The following is a 17,290-nucleotide window of genomic DNA, read 5'->3' as shown; positions in this document are numbered from 1 at the left end:
CGCGGCGGCGGCGGCGGCGCGTCACGCTCTCCCCCGCCCCGAGCCGACGAGCCGGGAGGCGGGAGGCGGCGGCCGCGCGGCTGCTGCTGCTGGTGCTGCAGTGGGGCAGGTGGCGGCGACTGGCGGCGACCGAGGCGACGGTGAGCGGGGCGCGGGCCCTCTCCCCTTCCCTGGTATCCTCCTCCCCGTCCCCTTGCGCCCGGCCGGGCCCGCTCCGGTCCGCCGGGCTCGGGGCCGGGGGTGGGGGGCCGGGCCCGGCGTCCGGGAGGGCCCCGAGTGCCGCGAGCGGGGCCGCTCCCGTGGGGACCCGGGGAGTCCCGAGCGGGTGGCCCTGGAGGCTGGGGGTCCCTGGGGTGCCCCCCCCGCGGAGCCGGAAAAGTGGCTCGGCCCTGTCAGCGCCGAGCCCGGCCTTCCCTTCCTCCGTCCGCCTCAAGATGGAGCTTGGACTCCTTGCCCCTGCGCCGCCCCAGGCGCCGCTCCCTGCCGGGCGCCCCGCTCCCCTCCCCTTGGCCTTGGGGGGCCTGGGGCGGCCCGGACCCCGCGGAGGCCGAGCCCGGGCGGGACCTGTTGCCCCCGGGCGCTGCCGCCCGGCCTCGGGAGCGTTCCTCGGGCCCTGCCACCCGGTGCCCGCGGGCCGGAATGGAGGGCACCCCGGCCGTGGCCTCCGTGCGTGCGCCGGTCCCGTCTGCCTGGCCGTGGCTTTTGTCCCCCTCCCCCCAGGTGGGACTGTGATTCTCGGAGAAGGTGGATGACAAGAGGTGACAAGGATTTCTCAAATAACACCAGTGCCCCGTAACCCGAGCCTTCTCCCTCGGCAGGGGATTGGCTCGGAAGACAGATGACACTTGTGTAGAGGTTATTTTAAAAGCAGAGCCTTCTGATTCCCCTAATTTGGAGGTCCTGTGCTTCAAAAATCTGATTTTTGATTTGGGGATAAACCCTGAACTCGGCTGTTTCTCCACTTCATGTGGCTTTTCCATCTGGCAGGAACCGAGCACCACCCCCTCCTCCTTTCACAGCCCCACCTCTTTGGTATGAAGAAATTACACGTCAAGTCTGTGATCTTCTGCATACCTGTTTTTAGCAAAACTTGGTCACCAGTTACCGTATTTTAAAAGGAGGGTAGAGAAAATTGGATTTTTTTTTTTTTTTTTTTAAGCGACCTTGCCTTCTTCCTGTTTCAGGTTAGAACAGTGCCTGGCCAGTAAGAGCTCAGTACTAGGGTTGCTGCAGTTGTGGTTACGATTCTGGTTGGTGTTACTGTTTTATTACTATTACTATAACCTATGGTATCCACAAATCAGGAGAACAAATGTGTTTGACTTTTGGGTTTAATGATAACCTTTTGCAGGGATCCTCAGTTATGTTGCTCCTCAGCCTTGGGGCATTTTTTTCCCTCTGGAAATAATAACAATTAACCTTTATTGAGGGCTTCCTTTGGTCAGGCTTTGGGCAAGTCTTTTATGTTTTATCTCATTAATCATCCTTACCCAATGAAGGTGCTATCATTATCCGCATTTTACGGAGGAGGCATCCAAAGGTCAAGTACCTTGCCCAGGGTCATACAACTATTACATGGTGGTGTCAGGATTTGGGCTCAGGTATTGACTCCACCAGGTGCTTAGTTATTAGATTAGTATAGTGAATTCCTGGCAAGGAGCAAGGCTGGCCTTTATTAAACCAAAGGAAGTAGATGATCACTAGAACAAGGCTGGTGCTGGGTTTTTGACGTTTTTTACTTTACCACAGAAAGTCTTAGGCCCCCTCGTTCAAAGGAGTAAAAGAATCTGAAACTGGGTGGGATCCCTTGTAGGTATTGTCTGAAAATAAAGATCGTGCCCTTCCCTACCTTTTCAAGAATTGCTTAAGCTCCGGCCTGTGCTTAAGCACAACAGAAGCTGATCTGGTTTCTGTTCTTTAGGAGTTTCGAATTTGGTGTCCTTCTTACTTATATTAAAAAAATTTTTTTTTTTTTTTTACCCAGTGTCTAACATTGAGTCTGTTGCATCCCATGTGACTCATACATAAATACATGTGAACTTAACTCAGTAATGTTTGACCCTTGCTTTTAAGTACTGTCTCTGTTGGGATTCTAAGCCCAATGGATGGTTAATAAGAGATGAACTGGTCCTCTTGTACTCCATACAAACATAGCCATCTTTGAATTTTTCCCTTGCAGGTGTTCTTGATTATTATTTGCAGATATATTTCTGGCCATATATGGTCACACACAACACACATACGTATATATACATGTATATTTCATTCTGGGAATGTATATGGTAAGGACCTTCCACTGTATTTTAAGATTTTTATAAAGTAATCTCTACATCCAGTGTGGGGCTCAAACCCACAACCCTGAGATCAAGAGTTGCATGCTCCACCAACTGAGCCAGCTAGGCGCCCCTTTTATTTCACTTTATAGCACCCTCTGCAGGATTCTGCCGAGTAGTGTGTTTGGTAAATATTATTTAGTTAAATGCAAATATGAGGTTCATAAGTTTTAAGATTGGTTTTATTCAAGTCAAAGCTAAAGAAAAAAGCAGAGGGTAGGGTGGTGAAGTTACATGGAGATGGCTTAATATTTTTTTTTTTAAAGATTTTATTTATGTATTTGAGAGAGAGAGGGAGAGCACAAGCAGGAGGAGCAGCAGAGGGAGAGGGAGAAGCAGGCTCTTCGCTGAGCAGGGAGCCCAGTGCGGGGCTCAGTCGCAGGACCCTGGGATCATGACCTGAGCTGAAGGCAGACACTAAACCGAATGAGCCACCCAGGTGCCCCGAGATGGCTTAATATTAACATTAAAAGGACATTTTGTTAAGTGTTAACTAAAGTGAGGCTTTTTACCCCATATAACTTTCTACTTTATCCCAATTATCAGCTTCTTAATTCTCTTGTACAAATGAGGTGTGAGGTCCAGTGTTTTTTTCAGATGTAAAGAGTGCACAGTGTTGTTGATCAGTCCTGACAAGCTGATAGTTCTTTGAAGTGTTGTGATATCCTCCCCAAAGGCAGCAGGTGGGGCTGTGGGGTACCTATCTGTGAGCTGTATTAAGTCTCATTTGGTATTTACTCAACAGATATTTATTGAGCACGGCCGTGTGCCAGGTGCTGTTCTGGGTGCTGATGGGATAGCAGTGAATAAAACTGAAATCTTTGTTCTCTTGGAACTCCCCCTTCAAGTAGGGGAGACATACAATAACCGTATCAATAAAATTTATTGTATGTTGGACAGTGATACATGGTATGAAAAAAAAAATTAAGTCAGGGAAGAGGAAAAATGCAGTTTTGGGGACAAGAGTTAGGGTAATAAGAATTTTAGATAGGGTGGCAAGAAGAGACCTTGATGAGAATGTGACTTGAGTAAAGACCTAGAGGAAGTGAGGGAATGTAGATCCCTGAGGGAAGGGCATAATAGGAAGAGGGAACAGCAAGTACAAAGGTCCTGAAGGGGGAGTTTGGGAGAGGAGAGGACCGATAATTTAAGGCCATATAGATTGTAGTCCTTAAAATATATATTTATTAAAATATTTTAAAATAGCGAAAGACACAGAATAATAATGTTATTGATTTTGTTGAAGAAGTAGTTAAATATGAGGGAACATATGAGGCTCAAAGAATTTTACTGACTTGGTAAAAGGCCACACGGCTAGTGAATGAGCTAGAGATTGAACCCTACTTTCTGGTATTTTCAGCAATGCACAAGTATGTTGGCAGGAGCACCATAGTGGTTGGCAGAAAGGCCAGACCAGTACTTGATGTTCAGACTTGCTATTGAGTGTATACTTTGCTATTTGTATGCAGGATCTTTGCTCAACCCTGGGAGGCCTTGTAACTGACATTTGCATATATAGCTTTTTCCTGGAATTGTGCTCCTGGCAGCAAAGCCTTCCTTTTTAGTCTTAAAAGTTTCATGGTTCAGAAATCTCTGTTTAATATAAACCTTCATGACAGTCTCTTCAATCTTAATTGGAAAGCATTGTCAGTATTGCCCTGGATATGAGTTTTTTAGATAACCGTTTAGGGAGGCTTTAAACGATTACAGCATCTTACATATTTTTAATATACATAGTGTATATTCCCCATATAGATGGAACTCAGAGAATCCATATGCTTTAAATCAGCATTTCAGTTACAATGCTCTTTTAAGGGAAAACATACTGACTGATGGTACTACACAAGAATTTCAAGTAAGAGTGACCTCTTCAGATTTCAATCAGGGGAACAGAGAAGGCTTTATTACTATTTTTTTTAAGGTTGGCAGATACTAGTAAACCAACCTTGGATTTGGCTAGGACATCTGGGTTAATATCCTGGTCCTGGCACCAAGTACCAAGGAATCTTGGCCACCATTAGTAAAAGGGTTTTTTTTTTGTTTTTTTTTAATCTCCATCTGGCACTTCCAGAAGGACAGATTCCACTAGCACTAACTCAATGGGTGGGTCTGGTTTTTAATTGTCTAAAGCGGTTCAGCAACAAAATCTTAAAACTATTCTTTGTAAAATCTTTGAAAAGAGGAAGTAGTCCTAATACAGAATCCCTGTTGGGAACTCTCTTTGGTATCTCTTTTCCTGGGGAAAATGTATTCTCTTCCACCTCTTCTCAGGGATCCTAACAAAAGTACAGACATTTTCCTGCCCGAATATTTTATATAAACACAAAGTCTAATATACTTGCGACTCCAGTTAATAGTTTGATATTTGTATTCTCCTTTGCTTACTTACGTCTAAGTATAGCTTGGATTAGATCCCAGTTTGAACTCTGCCCGTTTTTCACACTTAAAATTTTCGAGTCCTTGATTTACTGTATCTTCTCTGAAATTAAAGGCCTGAAGATCCAGATGTTCAGGGTGTACAAATCATCCGAAATTTGGGTTTGATGTATAAAGGGATGGCAACTTTAACGAGATTTTTTTATCAGATTCTACAAATCTTAGTCGTGTAGTGTGTTGAAATATTTGGCATATTTTCCCACCTCTCTTCTCAGGAAAGATAAGAGATTTTAGGGGTATTTTCCTAAAAATCTTGAAACCAGATCTTTTGACCTCCTGCCTTGTCTCTTTAACTGATTTACTCCTAAGAATGATTTATTATTGGAAACATTATGTTCTAATACCTTAAGGCAGGAAGGATCCTATTAGACTTTTCTTTTCCAGACTATAGAATAAATAAGCTTTATAGGCATGGTAATTTTTTTTTATGGCCTAAGTGAAAGAAAACTATTATCACTAAGTTTCTTTCACACATGGGTGACTAGAAAAAACTGTGTATCTTGAAACCATATTGCTGATTTCTGTTGTAACGCATATGTGGCTTACTTAGGTTGTTACATTGAGAATCTAGCTTCAGAGTCAAATTTAGATTTTATTTTATTTTACTTTATTTATTTTTTTTAAAAAAATTTATTTGACAGAGCGAGAGAGGGAACACAAGCGGGGGGAATAGGAGAGGGAGAAGCAGGCTTCTCGCTGAGCAGGGAGCCCAATGCTCGATCCCAGGACCCTGAGATCATGACCTGAGCCTAAGGCAGATGCTTAACCAACTGAGCCACCCAGGTGCCCCATTTATTTATTTATTTTTAAAGATTTTATTTATTTATTAGAGAGAGTACAAGCAGGGGGAGCAGCAGGGAGAGGGAGAAGCAGGTTCCCGCTGAGCAGAGAGCCCGATGTGGGGCTCGATCCCAGGACCCTGGGATCATGACCTGAGCCGAAGGCAGGTACTTAACCAACTGAGCCACCCAGGCGCCCCTCAAATTTAGATTTTAGAAAATGTTTTCTAGTGAAATGATTATTTTTCGGAGGTTCTCAGGTGCTTTTTCTCTTATATATCAGTTTTACAATGGCCCTTATGTTTTAATAATATATATTGTTTTATAATATGTGGGTTCAATACATAATGTATAAAACAAACACACATACAAAAACACAGAAAAAAGCAATTTACCCATAATCCTATTGCCCAGAGAAAATCATTTCAGTGTTTTAGAGTATGTCCTTCCATCTGAATTTATATTACTATTTTTAAGTAATTAAAAGAGTATAATTTTCACTGGAAATACTCTCAGCAAACCAGCATGAGGAATCAGAACTATAGTTAAGAAGTTTGAGGTCCTGAATTTGCTTCAGCCTCAGCTTGGGCAAGTTGCTTAACCTCTGATTGTTGCTCTGTAAAGTGGGGGTGACACTTGTCCTGTTCACCCTATGTGGTTGCTGTATTAATGGAAGGGATTTGGCTTTGTTGAACCGGAGAGCTCTAGATAACCTTGTTCGGTGGTAACAGTAATGCGGAGGGAGTCCGGGCTTTCAAATGCCAAATTGGCCAGGGAACATGAAGACAAAGGAAAGGCCAGTCCTGTATCACTGGTTGCCTGTGTTTGTTTTGTGCATGGTTGGGTTTATCGAAAAGCTTTTCAGGTGAATGTGACCAAGAGAAAGTGTCCTGTGTGTGGGAGGAGAAATCTCCAGAAATGCCAGTTTATCAAACATCTCTTGTGTTCGGAAGACTCTCCTAGATAAGGAACTCTGTGTCTCACGAGTGAGACAACTGCAATGAGTACGGTGGGACCTAAGGTGGGACCCTGGAAGGTCATCACTTCATTAGGGTTGGGTGTGTGTGTCTGGGAGGGAATCCCAAGTAGGAGTTAGCCCTTGTGTTTGGTATTGATGGAAATCTGGGGTTTTGAGGCAGGGATAGTTTCGGTAAGACATTCTCGGCCAGATTGAGCAAAGATAATGAGGCATAAAAGTAACATGTTGAGATAGTAGCTGCTCTGTATTTTGAGGGCAAGTAACAGGAAGTAAAACTAAGAAGTTTGGGTTTACATCAAGGAGAGGCTTCCCTGCCCTGATGAGGAGTTCATCCTCCTGGTCTCTAGCATTTTATAATCACTGAGTTTTCTGCAAGTCTTTTTTCTGTTGTTTGGTCAAAAATAGCGGCTTGTAGGTGGTAAACAGGAAAAACTGCTGGGTAAACTCTCTTTTTCGTGCAAAGTTGTACCACTATCACCACCATCAGTTTTAGTATCTTTTCTTCATCCCAAGAAGAAACCCTGTATTCCCAGCAAGTCTGTCTCTATAGACTTGCCTATTCTAGACATTTCGCATAAATGGAATCGTGCAGTATGACGGACTTCTTTCACTTAGCAAAATGTTTTCAAAGTTCATTCATGTTGCAGCATGTATCAGTACTTTATCCTTTTTAGGGCTAAATCATTTTCCATTGCTTGGATATACCACCTTTTTGTTGTTGTTCATCAGCTGATGGACATTTGGGTTGTTCCACTTTTTGCCTATTAGGAATAACGCTGTTTTGAATATTTGTGTTTGTGAGTGGACTTACGTTTTCATTTATCTGGGGTGTGTACCTAGGAGTGGAATTGCTGGTTCATATGGGAGCTCTACCTTTTGAGGAACCACACAACTGTTTTCTAAAGTGATCGTGCCATCAGCAATGAGTGAAGTTCCATTTTTTCCACATCCTTGTCAACTCATTATGTTTTGTTTTAATTTTTTTTAAATTGCAGTCATTCTAGTGAGGGTGAAGTGCGGTATCTCATTGTAATTTTGATTTGCATTTGCCTCGTGACTAGTGGTGTTGAACACCTTTTCATGTGCTTATTGGGCATTTATATAGCTTCTTTGGAGAATATACCAATTATCTTTTACTTCGACCTTCAGAATATTAAGTGCAAAAGCAACGTGCAGAACACTAGTATGTTAGTGTTTGGCATAAAAACATACAAAAGAATACCAACCATCTTTTTTTCCAGTTGTTTTTATTGTGGTAAAATACACATAACAAACTTTACCATCGTAACCATTTTTAAATTTACAGTTCAGTGATGTTAAATACCTTCCTCTTGTGCAGCCGCCACCACCATCCTTTTCCAGAACCCTCTTCATCTTGCCAAAATGAAACTCTGTATCCATTAAACACTAATTCTCCATTCCCCCTCTCCCTCCCCCTGGCAACCACCATTTTACCTTCTGTCTCTATGACTTTGATTACCTCATATAAGTGGAATCACACAGTACTTGTCTTTTTGTGAGTGACTTATTTCACTTAGCATAATGTCCTTAGGGTTCATCCATGTTGTAACATGTGTCAGACTTTCTTTCCTTTTTAAGGCTGAATCCTATTCCATGGTATGTATAGACCATATTTTGCCTGTCCACTCATCTGTCAGTGGGTACTTGGATTGCTTCTGTGCTTTACTCTTATGAGTATTGCTATGAACATGGGTGTACAAATATTGCTTTGAGACCCTGCTTTCAATTCTTCTGTATATATACCAAGAAGTGGAATTGTTGGATCATATGGTAATTCTTTTTAATTTTTTGAGGCACCACCATTCTGTTTCTACAGCGTCTGCACCATCTACATTCCCACCAACAGTGCAGAGGGTTCCAATTTCTCCACATTCTCGCCAACACTTGTAATTTTCCAATTTTTTGGTAGTAGTCATCGTAATGGGTGTGAGGTGGTATGTCCCTGTAATTCTGATTTTCATTTCTCTAAAGATTTGTGGTGTTGAACATCTTTTCATATGCCTGTTGGCCATTTGTGTATCTTTGAAGGAATTGTGTATTCAAGTCCTTTGCCCAGTTTTAAGTTGAGTTTTTGTTTTTGTTGTTGTTGTTGAGTTCACCAATTATCTTTTATTTTCTATATCTGTCAGGCATTTATTGAGTACCTGTTGTAGGGAGGCACTAGCCCAGATGTTGGAGATAAGTAAAACAGGCACACCTCTGCCTTGGGGAACACAGGGCTTGTAATGGAAGTCAGTCCTTTGCCTGGTAGCAGATCCTGGCTCTGTTACTTTATGGAAGACCTCCTACCAACTACTTAACCTTTTGGAGCTCAGTGTTCTCATCTGTAAATTGGGCATTATAGCTACTTCGTGTAGTTGCCATGCAGATTAAATGAATTAATGTGTGTAAAACTCAGTAAATGTTAGAACTCTTCTTTCCCTTCCGTTTAGTCCCTGGTGTCTTCCTGGCTGCCTGTTGGTAAGGAAGTTAGCTGTCAGCTCAGTTTTCTTCTTTCATTTAAGTCAGAAAGGGGAAAAACCCACTTCTACCAGTATGGGAAATTAAAACCTTTCTTCCTGGCCATGTTTTTGAAAGTTAGTTTGAGTAGGAGTGCCTTGCCATTATTAAAGGGCACGTTTTTAATGAACAGTTGTCACTAAAGAACTTGTAATTTATGAGGAGTTAAATATTCAGCATGGAAAAGCATCTCCTGCTCCTCATGTCAGAACTTGTGCCTTGCCAAATTTCAGTCCCTTTGTATGTCAGTTTTATTTCCCAGAGTTTAATTAAAGGTGAGGCTTTTATTTTCTTCTTTTTTCTTTTTATAATTTTAAGTAAATGTCTACACCCAGTGTGGGACTTGAACCGACAACCTGGTGATCAAGAGTCGCATGCCCTATGGACTGAGCCAGCCAGGTGCCCCAAAGGTGTGGTTTTTCTTTCTAAGGTCTGATAGGACCTGCTGTGTGTCTGTATGGAAGATTACCTAAGCAGGGAAAAAATAACCAACAACGAAGCTGGGTATTAAGATCCAAATGAAACTATTTCCTAGTCTCTGTTTACAGTATCTAGGGTGGTTGTACAGAAAAGCATCTTAGGGACTCGTAAGGAAAATGAGTAGAGTGGTATCTTCTCTTGAAAGAGCTGGTGTCCTTCAGTACTGTGAAAATAGAAATGTGATTTTTATTTCCCCCATTGGATCTGAAAATCTATATAGCAAATACTAAATTTGCTTATTTGCAGAATAAAAACAAGAGAGATTTTATAAAGAGGAAAAAAAAAAAAACCCAAGTGATTGTTTTGTGAGTTATCTTTGTGCCTTTTTCTTATTCAGAACAAACAGCTGGTATGTTTGCTTTTAATATGGGCAGTGTCTGTTTAAGGGGAAGAGACAGTATACTTACTTTTATTCTTTTGTGAAGATTGGAAAGGGACACCAATTTTAACTTGCCTGGGGATTGACTCCTCTCACTGCTGTATATATAACAGATCAGAAACTTTTATTCATCGGCACACTTTAGGGTCAGGAGTCTTTAGTCTGAAGATTGAGGTTTTATGTCCTAGACTGTTAAGTAACTGGGACCTTAACAAGTGATTTCACTTTTTAGAGTCCATTTCCTCAGTGGTAAAGTGAGGAAGTTGAACTAGATTGCTAAGATCTCTTCTGATTCTAAAATTTTATGATGCTATATTAAGCACATTTGCTCCTTTTGACACATGAGTGTAATTGACTGCTGTCGACCTATTAAGTAAGTTCTTCTGGGAGGCACTGATCAGGCCTAGTAATTTCTGTCCCTTTTAAGATCTTTCTCTAAACTGGTGGTATCAGTTACAGAGTCACAGGAATTTTGTAGAAATTTGTGTAAATGAGCAAAATAGCTCAGATTATTCAGCTTTCCATGCTCCCTTTTTAAAAAATTCTTTTGCAGCTGGAGGAACTTTGGGAGGCTGCATATTTTCTGTTTAAGTAGCAGGAACATAAAATAAATCTCCACTCAAACTTAGCTCTACAAAGACATTCATAATTGCAGGCGGTTGCATCATGATACAGAGTTTCAACTTCTAGAAAAATTGCCTAATGCTCCGGATCTGATTGCTTTGGCTTGGTTGGATTTCAGCCCCCTCCTTCTCCTTTTTAAAACTGCTGTAGACTTTGAAATTCTGGTAACAATTTGTATTCTGCACTATGTCATACACTGAGTCTTAAAAACATATAATTTTCAAGCACAGAATAATTTTTGAAATGGTCATGTCTGTCTGTTGATACCCTGTTCTGACTTCATTCAGCAAACATCCTGTACTGAGTCTTTAATCACTTAAAATTCTACTTCTGACTTTCATAGAGAGATGTGGTAAAAGTTCCTGTTTACCTTCAGTATCTTATTGTATGATATTCTCAAACCAGCACTTAAGGTTCGTGGACTGATTTTATAAATTGCTTTGTAAGGTCTCTACCAGTTACAAATTGGAAGTACAACAGTTCAAATGTGGCACCGTTTGAACTAAGGAGTCAGTTAATCTTCTGACCCTTCCTGGCTTGTGTCCTTTAGTGTCTAAATGTGCTTTTCACATTGATTCTTTTTTTTTTTTTTTTTTTTTGGGTGGGGGTTAAAGATTATTTATTTATTAGAGAGAGAGAGCAAGCAAGCATGAGCAGGGGGAGAGGCAGAGGGAAAAGCAGACTCAGGGCCCTATGAGGGGCTCAATCCTGGGACCCTGGGATCATGACCTGAGCTGAAGGTAGACACTTAAGAAGCGACTGAGCCACCCAGGTGCCCCTCACGTTGATTCTTTTAAACAAACAGTGACTACACTATTTACTTATCTTTTATCTTTTGTACTCTATCCTTGCTAGAGATGTGCACTTTGTTTTTAATTTTTGTGTTAACTTTAAAGCTGTTTGACTCTGGCTTGTTTAAAAAGTTATGTCATGTGTATTTTGTTCTAAGTCTTAGGCTTCTGCTACTGTATATTAAACATTTTTTTTAAGATTTTATTTATTTGAGAGAGTGAGAGGGAGAGAGCACAAGCAGGAGGAGGGGGAGGGGAAGAGGAAGAGAAGCAGACTCACCGCTGAGCAGGCAGCTCCATGCAGGCCCTGATTCCAGGGATCACGACCTGAGCCATAGGCAGATGTTTAACCGACTGAGCCACCCAGGCACCCCTACATTAAACATTTTTTATGCTGTATCTCAATATTTCATGATATTCTGTTAAGAACACCACTATTTTCAGATGCTCTGGCCTCCTGAACAAATTTGAGACATTGTTCCACCCTTTTAGGCATATGCCTTGGAAAGACAGAGTCAGCCCTCAGGAAGATGGATTCTCTTTCTCCTCTTTCCACTTTGGAAAATTGTCCTCTTCTCGTGTATGTTTATTTCTGACAGGGCTGCATGGCCTTTTCCCCTGGCTGATCTTGTCATTATTCCTGAGTCTTTTAATCCTCTGCTGGAGATGGTGGGATGAAGAAACAGAGGGGCAGTTTGGAATTTCCCTGTCGTCACAGGCACCAGCCTTCACAGGCACCAGCCTTCACAGGCACCAGCCTTCATAGACCTACTGCTCAGGTTTAAGATTTTATCCTGTTACCCTTTAAGCCAATCACTTAGTTGCTGCTGAAACCAAATGGCCCCAGACCCCTGCTTGCTCTTCTCTAGTTTACCTCCCTTGTTCTGGCACTAATTTGAAGCAGTGGATCTGTGGCCCGTGCCCTGAGCTGTGTTTAGTAACCTCTCACACGTTTTTTCTCTGCTCAAGGGGCTAGCTTCTGGGAAGCCGAACCAGCCATGGCCCTAGGCGGCTTCATGTCACTCATCATCAGTTCACACCGACTGACCCCAGGTGCTTGCCAGATACTCCACTTTGGAGGAGATGCTCTCCATCCCTCAACCAGTATTCTGTGTCTTCATTAAGAAGACTGACAAGTTTCTCTAAAGTTAAAATGTGGGACAATGCCTTTTCTTCCCTGGATCTTACATTTTAAATTATAGCCACTAGACTGTTTCAAAGTCAAAGACAATTTACTGAAGTTTAGTAAAGGGACAAAAATATCGGATTAGTAAGAAGCGAATAACTAACAGCAGTTAACCCTTAGCATCTCTGACTGTCCTGCAGTTTTTTCCCTCCAGTCCCTGAGCCTTTCTTTCCACATGTTCTTATCACTCCATTCCTTGGTTTCTTACAGTCAGAAAGGCAGCAGAAGCTAAGCACGCTGCTGCTTCAGTAGAATAATGCTCTTTCTCCCCTCTTTGTACTTGAAACGCTGCTCCTGCTACATTGGCCTTAAATCTGCCGGTCACTAACTCTCTGGTTCCCCTCGTGTATCTTGAGACACACTTATTAAATTTTCATCCGTAACGCAATCTCTGTACTTCGCTTTGAGTTTTGTGTGGGTATATTTTCAAACTCTTAGTGCTGAGCTGTCAGTTTTACTGGCCAGTGACTTGTGCTACAAGCAGATCATCTTTATATATTATGTATCCCCTGTCAAATAGGTATTTTATTTTTTTATTTTAATTTTTATTTTTTTAGAGGGAGAGCACACTTGCATGCACACACTCAAGCTGGGGGATGGGCAGAGGGAGAGGGGGAGAGAGAATTTTTTTTTTTTTACATTTTATTTATTTATTTGACAGAGAGAGACAGCGAGGGAGGGAACACAAGCAGGGGGAGTGGGAGAGGGAGAAGCAGGCTTCCCGCCGAGCAGGGAGCCCGATGCGGGGCTCGATCCCAGGACTCTGGGATCATGACCTGAGCTGAAGGCAGACGCTCAACGACTGAGCCACCCAGGCGCCCCGGGAGAGAGAATCTTAAGCAGGCTCCACACTCAGCATGGAGCCTGAGGCAGGGTTCGATCTCAAGACCCTGAGATCATGACCCGAGCTGAAATCAAGAGTTGGATGCCCAACTGACTGAGCTACTCAGGTGCCCCTCAAATAGATACTTAAAAAATTTTTTTAAAGATTGTATTTATTTGACAGAGAGAGAGCACAAGCTGGGGGAGTGGCAGGCAGAGGGAGAGGGAGAAGCAGGCTCCCCTCCCAGGACCTGGAGGTCATGACCTGAGCCAAAGGCAGATGCTTAACCAACTGAGCCACCTAGGTGCCCCAATCAAATAGATATTTTATTTTTATTATTATTATTTTTAATATTTTATTTATTTATTTGACAGAGACACAGCAAGAGAGGGAACACAAGCAGGGGGAGTGGGAGAGGGAGAAGCAGGCTTCCCACTGAGCAGGGAGCCCGATGTGGGGCTCCATTTCAGGACCCTGGGATCATGACCTGAGCCGAAGGCAGACGCTTAACAACTGAGCCACCCAGGCGCCCCTCAAATAGATATTTAAAAAATCCTCTTGTTATAAATGCTTTCCCCCCTTTTTTTATCTTAATGATTTTTCAGTTTTAGATTCAGGATTTTACATTTTTCCTTTTCCTCACATACGTGTGTTAAATGAAGTTGGAAAGACGAATGTTGTACACCCAGGGGGATTTGGGGCAACTGGCAGCTTTATTACTGATGCCAAGAGGAAGGCCACTTCATTTATATTCTGCCTTAAACATATATTCCAGACCTGTACCGTCCAGTACAGTAGCCCCTTATGGCTATTGAGCACTTGAAACGTGGTAAGTCCTAGTTGAGCTGTGCTATAAATATAAAAAACACAATGGGTTTCAAAGCCCTAGTAGGGAAAAAAAATGTGATACAGCCTATTAATTTTTTTAAGAGTTTATTTATTTATTTATTTGAGAGAGAGAGAGAGAGAGAGCACAAGCAGGGGGGAAGGGCAGAGGGAAAGGGAGAAGCAGACTCTCCGCTGAACAGGGCGTCTGATGCAGGACTCGATCCCAGGACCCTGGGATCAGGACCCCAGCCCAAGGCAGATGCCCAACTGACTGAGCCACCCAGGTGCCCCAGCCTATTAATAATTTTAATATTGATTACATTTTGAAGTAATATTTTGGATATATTCGGTTAAGTAAAATGTTAATTCAGCTGTTTTTAGTTTTCTAAACATGGTTACTAGAAAATTCAAAATTATAGATTTGTCTCACATTATATTTTTATCAGACAGGGCTGTTCTAGAAAGTATGCTGGTGTCAACAAAGATAATGATCTAACTTGAGATTTACAGCTCTTACATACCATTCACTAGAGGTAGTAATTGAACAGTTTGCCCATAGCGTCGTTGACCTACTTTTAAAAAGAAGCCCCTGGGTTGGGAAACTCCATATTGCTGTCATCTTCGTCAAAGGCTTAGAGATAGTAAGATAAGAGTTACTTGGTGCTTTAGTTTGAAAATTGCAGTATTGCATCATTTTATGGGTTCTTGTTTTGGTGTTGAGTCAGTTCAGGACTTTTCTGAACTCTTACTGTGTACCAAATACTTTTGGTCCTTTGGATGCAAAGACAAATCTCACCCCTGACCATGAGGAACTTAGTCATCGTGTGCTATGCAAACAAGACGAGTGTGATTCATCATTCAGTAATAGAAGACCGCACAGTGGCTAGGGAAGTGCAGAGAAGGAAGAGCTAGGGCAGGGACAGTCATCTGGAAGGACCCCACTAGGAGGGGTGCTCTGCCTACATTCTTTTACAGAACGTCCCGGAAGCCCTTAGGCGGGGGAACGTGCAGTGGGGAGCAGTAAGGGCTTTGCTGTGTAAACAGCCCGTCCTTGGGAGGCGAGGAGCAACTCTGCACTTCTCATCCCAAGAGTGTAAGCTCAGCTCGGCCAGAAAGGGAGATGTGTTCAGTTGGCCCCTGGCAGGCCCATCAGCTTATTGGTTGGGTTTTGGTGGTCTTGGGTGAAGTTGGAATACTTGACCTTCCTTGTTTTACTCAAAAGTTGAAGAAAATATGTAAATGCTCTTCAGTTTTGTCTTTTCCAATCTTTTCTGTATGTAGATATGAATGTGAATGAAACCAAAAGGGGGAAAAAAATCAAATAATTTGCCTTTCTTTAGTGGAAACATGAGTCTGTTTGGAAAGCTACCAGAGTGTTGTGTAAGTGTTTTCAGTGGCTGAAGCAGACCGGCTCAGGTTACACTGCATCTCCCACGTTGGGGGTGGGGGACAGCAAGTGACATAGCATACAACAGACACTTACATAACCATGACTCCAGGGGACGGGATTAAGCTGTGAATGAACCTCCCAAACTCCGGAATATGATACTGGAACACAGCCTTTGAATTTCTCTCTCAAGCTTGACTTGAAAATGAGCTTCAGAAACATCTCTCTCAAACTAGACTTTTCATTACCCTTGGAACTTCTTTAGCTTCTTTTCTTTTATTAAGTTCGTGAACTTTGATCATTGTAGAATTAGAAGGGGGCTCAGAAGTCTCAGAGTGCGGCTGTCTGTAGGTAAGTCACGTAACCTGTCTGGTCCCCCACAGGGCAGAGTTGAGACCTGGGTCTCCAGATGCCCCTCTACCATAGCCTGCGGCCGGCTTCCAGAGGCTCAGTGCCAAACACCCTCTCCTGGCAGATGAACTTCATTGCAGAGTCTCAGATTCTTCAACTCTCCTTTGCCTCCCAACAGAATTTCCAGAGTTAGTAAATAGTGGAGGATTTTTGTTTTGCTCATGGGGGGAAGTGGACCATGAGGGAACCAGGTGAAGGGTGGGGATGTGATTTGCCTGGGAAGATACAGTGCTCTGCTGGAGGGTACCAGGAGATGCTGAGCTTGCTAGGAGCTGATCTTATCAGACGAGCCTTCTCTCTTCACACATGGCAGAGTACTCTTACTTTGGCAAAGTTAGAGCCACAGTGGCTTTTCTTTCACTTTGGATCCTTGCCCTTTCGCTTAGGGAGTTTGGATTTGAAATCCAAAACAGTCAAACCACAAAAGAATGGAGTGGGAAATGGATCTGACTTAGTAACCTCTAGTTAGAACTGAGGATACCAAGGTCTGGGAAGGAGTTAAATGCTAATTCAAGGTCATCCAGCTGGGACAGAATCCAGGTGTTCATTTCCTAGTCTAGCCTTCTTTTCGTACCTTTTTTTTAAGCCTTAACTTTTTTAATAACAGTAAATGAAAACAGCAAAACAAAAATGAGTAAACAAAACCTTAAATCAGAGGAGTTATGAAGAACATAATTCCTTTTGTTTGAAGATTTATACTGTGCTTATTTTTGGGAACTGCTTGTTTTGAGGAATCTTGTTTCTGTAAATTGCTTAAGCTTTTTTTAGGTTATGAGGGAGAAGGCGAGGTTTAGATTTTACTAAAATACTTCCTATAATAAAAACTTTACATTATGGAGTATTTCAAATGTGCACAGAAGTAGAGAGAATGCTGCCATCACCTAACTGAACAGTTCTCAATGCATCAGTCTTAGCTCACGTAAGTTTTAGTGTGCTCTATTAGACTTGTATGTTTTTTACACCTGTTTTGCCCTTGCCAGTTAAACATCTTTTTGCCTTTTAAAAAAAAAAAGATTTATTTATTTATTTATTTATTTTAGAGAGAGTGCATGCTTGTAGGGGGTAGAGGGAGAGGGAGAGAGAAACCCAAGCTGATTCTATGCTGAGTGGGGAGCCCCACGCTGGGCTTGATCTCAGGACCTGATATCACCACCCTGAGATCATGACCTGAGCAGAAACCAAGAGTTGGACACTCAACTGACTGCACCACCCAGGAAAGTATAGTACTTTTAAGAAAATATAATACTTTTATTTATTATTCATATAGTTATGCTTTTTGTGGTATGAAGTATTTCCATCTCAAGTACTTATCTTAAAAATTTCTTCGGTTGACT

At 42.3% G+C, this 17,290-nt stretch overlaps 1 protein-coding gene across 5 annotated transcripts in view; it reads left to right on the top strand.

Annotated features, from left to right (window-relative positions):
• Positions 1–17,290, top strand: part of CLIP1 (CAP-Gly domain containing linker protein 1) — a 115,121-nt gene continuing 97,831 nt past the window's right edge. For 2 of the 5 annotated variants that reach the window (XM_036085097.2, XM_036085091.2), the window contains exon 1: positions 2–140. The gene's annotated coding sequence lies outside the window, so the exon portion shown is untranslated. Of the gene's footprint in view, positions 141–9,436; positions 9,458–15,700; positions 15,897–17,290 lie in introns of those variants that run through there. The other 3 variants (XM_036085089.2, XM_078061034.1, XM_078061033.1) reach the window with 3 other exon arrangements.

The sequence above is a fragment of the Halichoerus grypus genome, chromosome 13 (genome assembly GCF_964656455.1).
Source record: "Halichoerus grypus chromosome 13, mHalGry1.hap1.1, whole genome shotgun sequence".
Lineage (NCBI taxonomy): Eukaryota > Metazoa > Chordata > Mammalia > Carnivora > Phocidae > Halichoerus > Halichoerus grypus.
The sequence above is the reverse complement of the archived record's forward strand: the minus strand, read 5'-3'. Positions and strand labels throughout refer to the sequence as shown.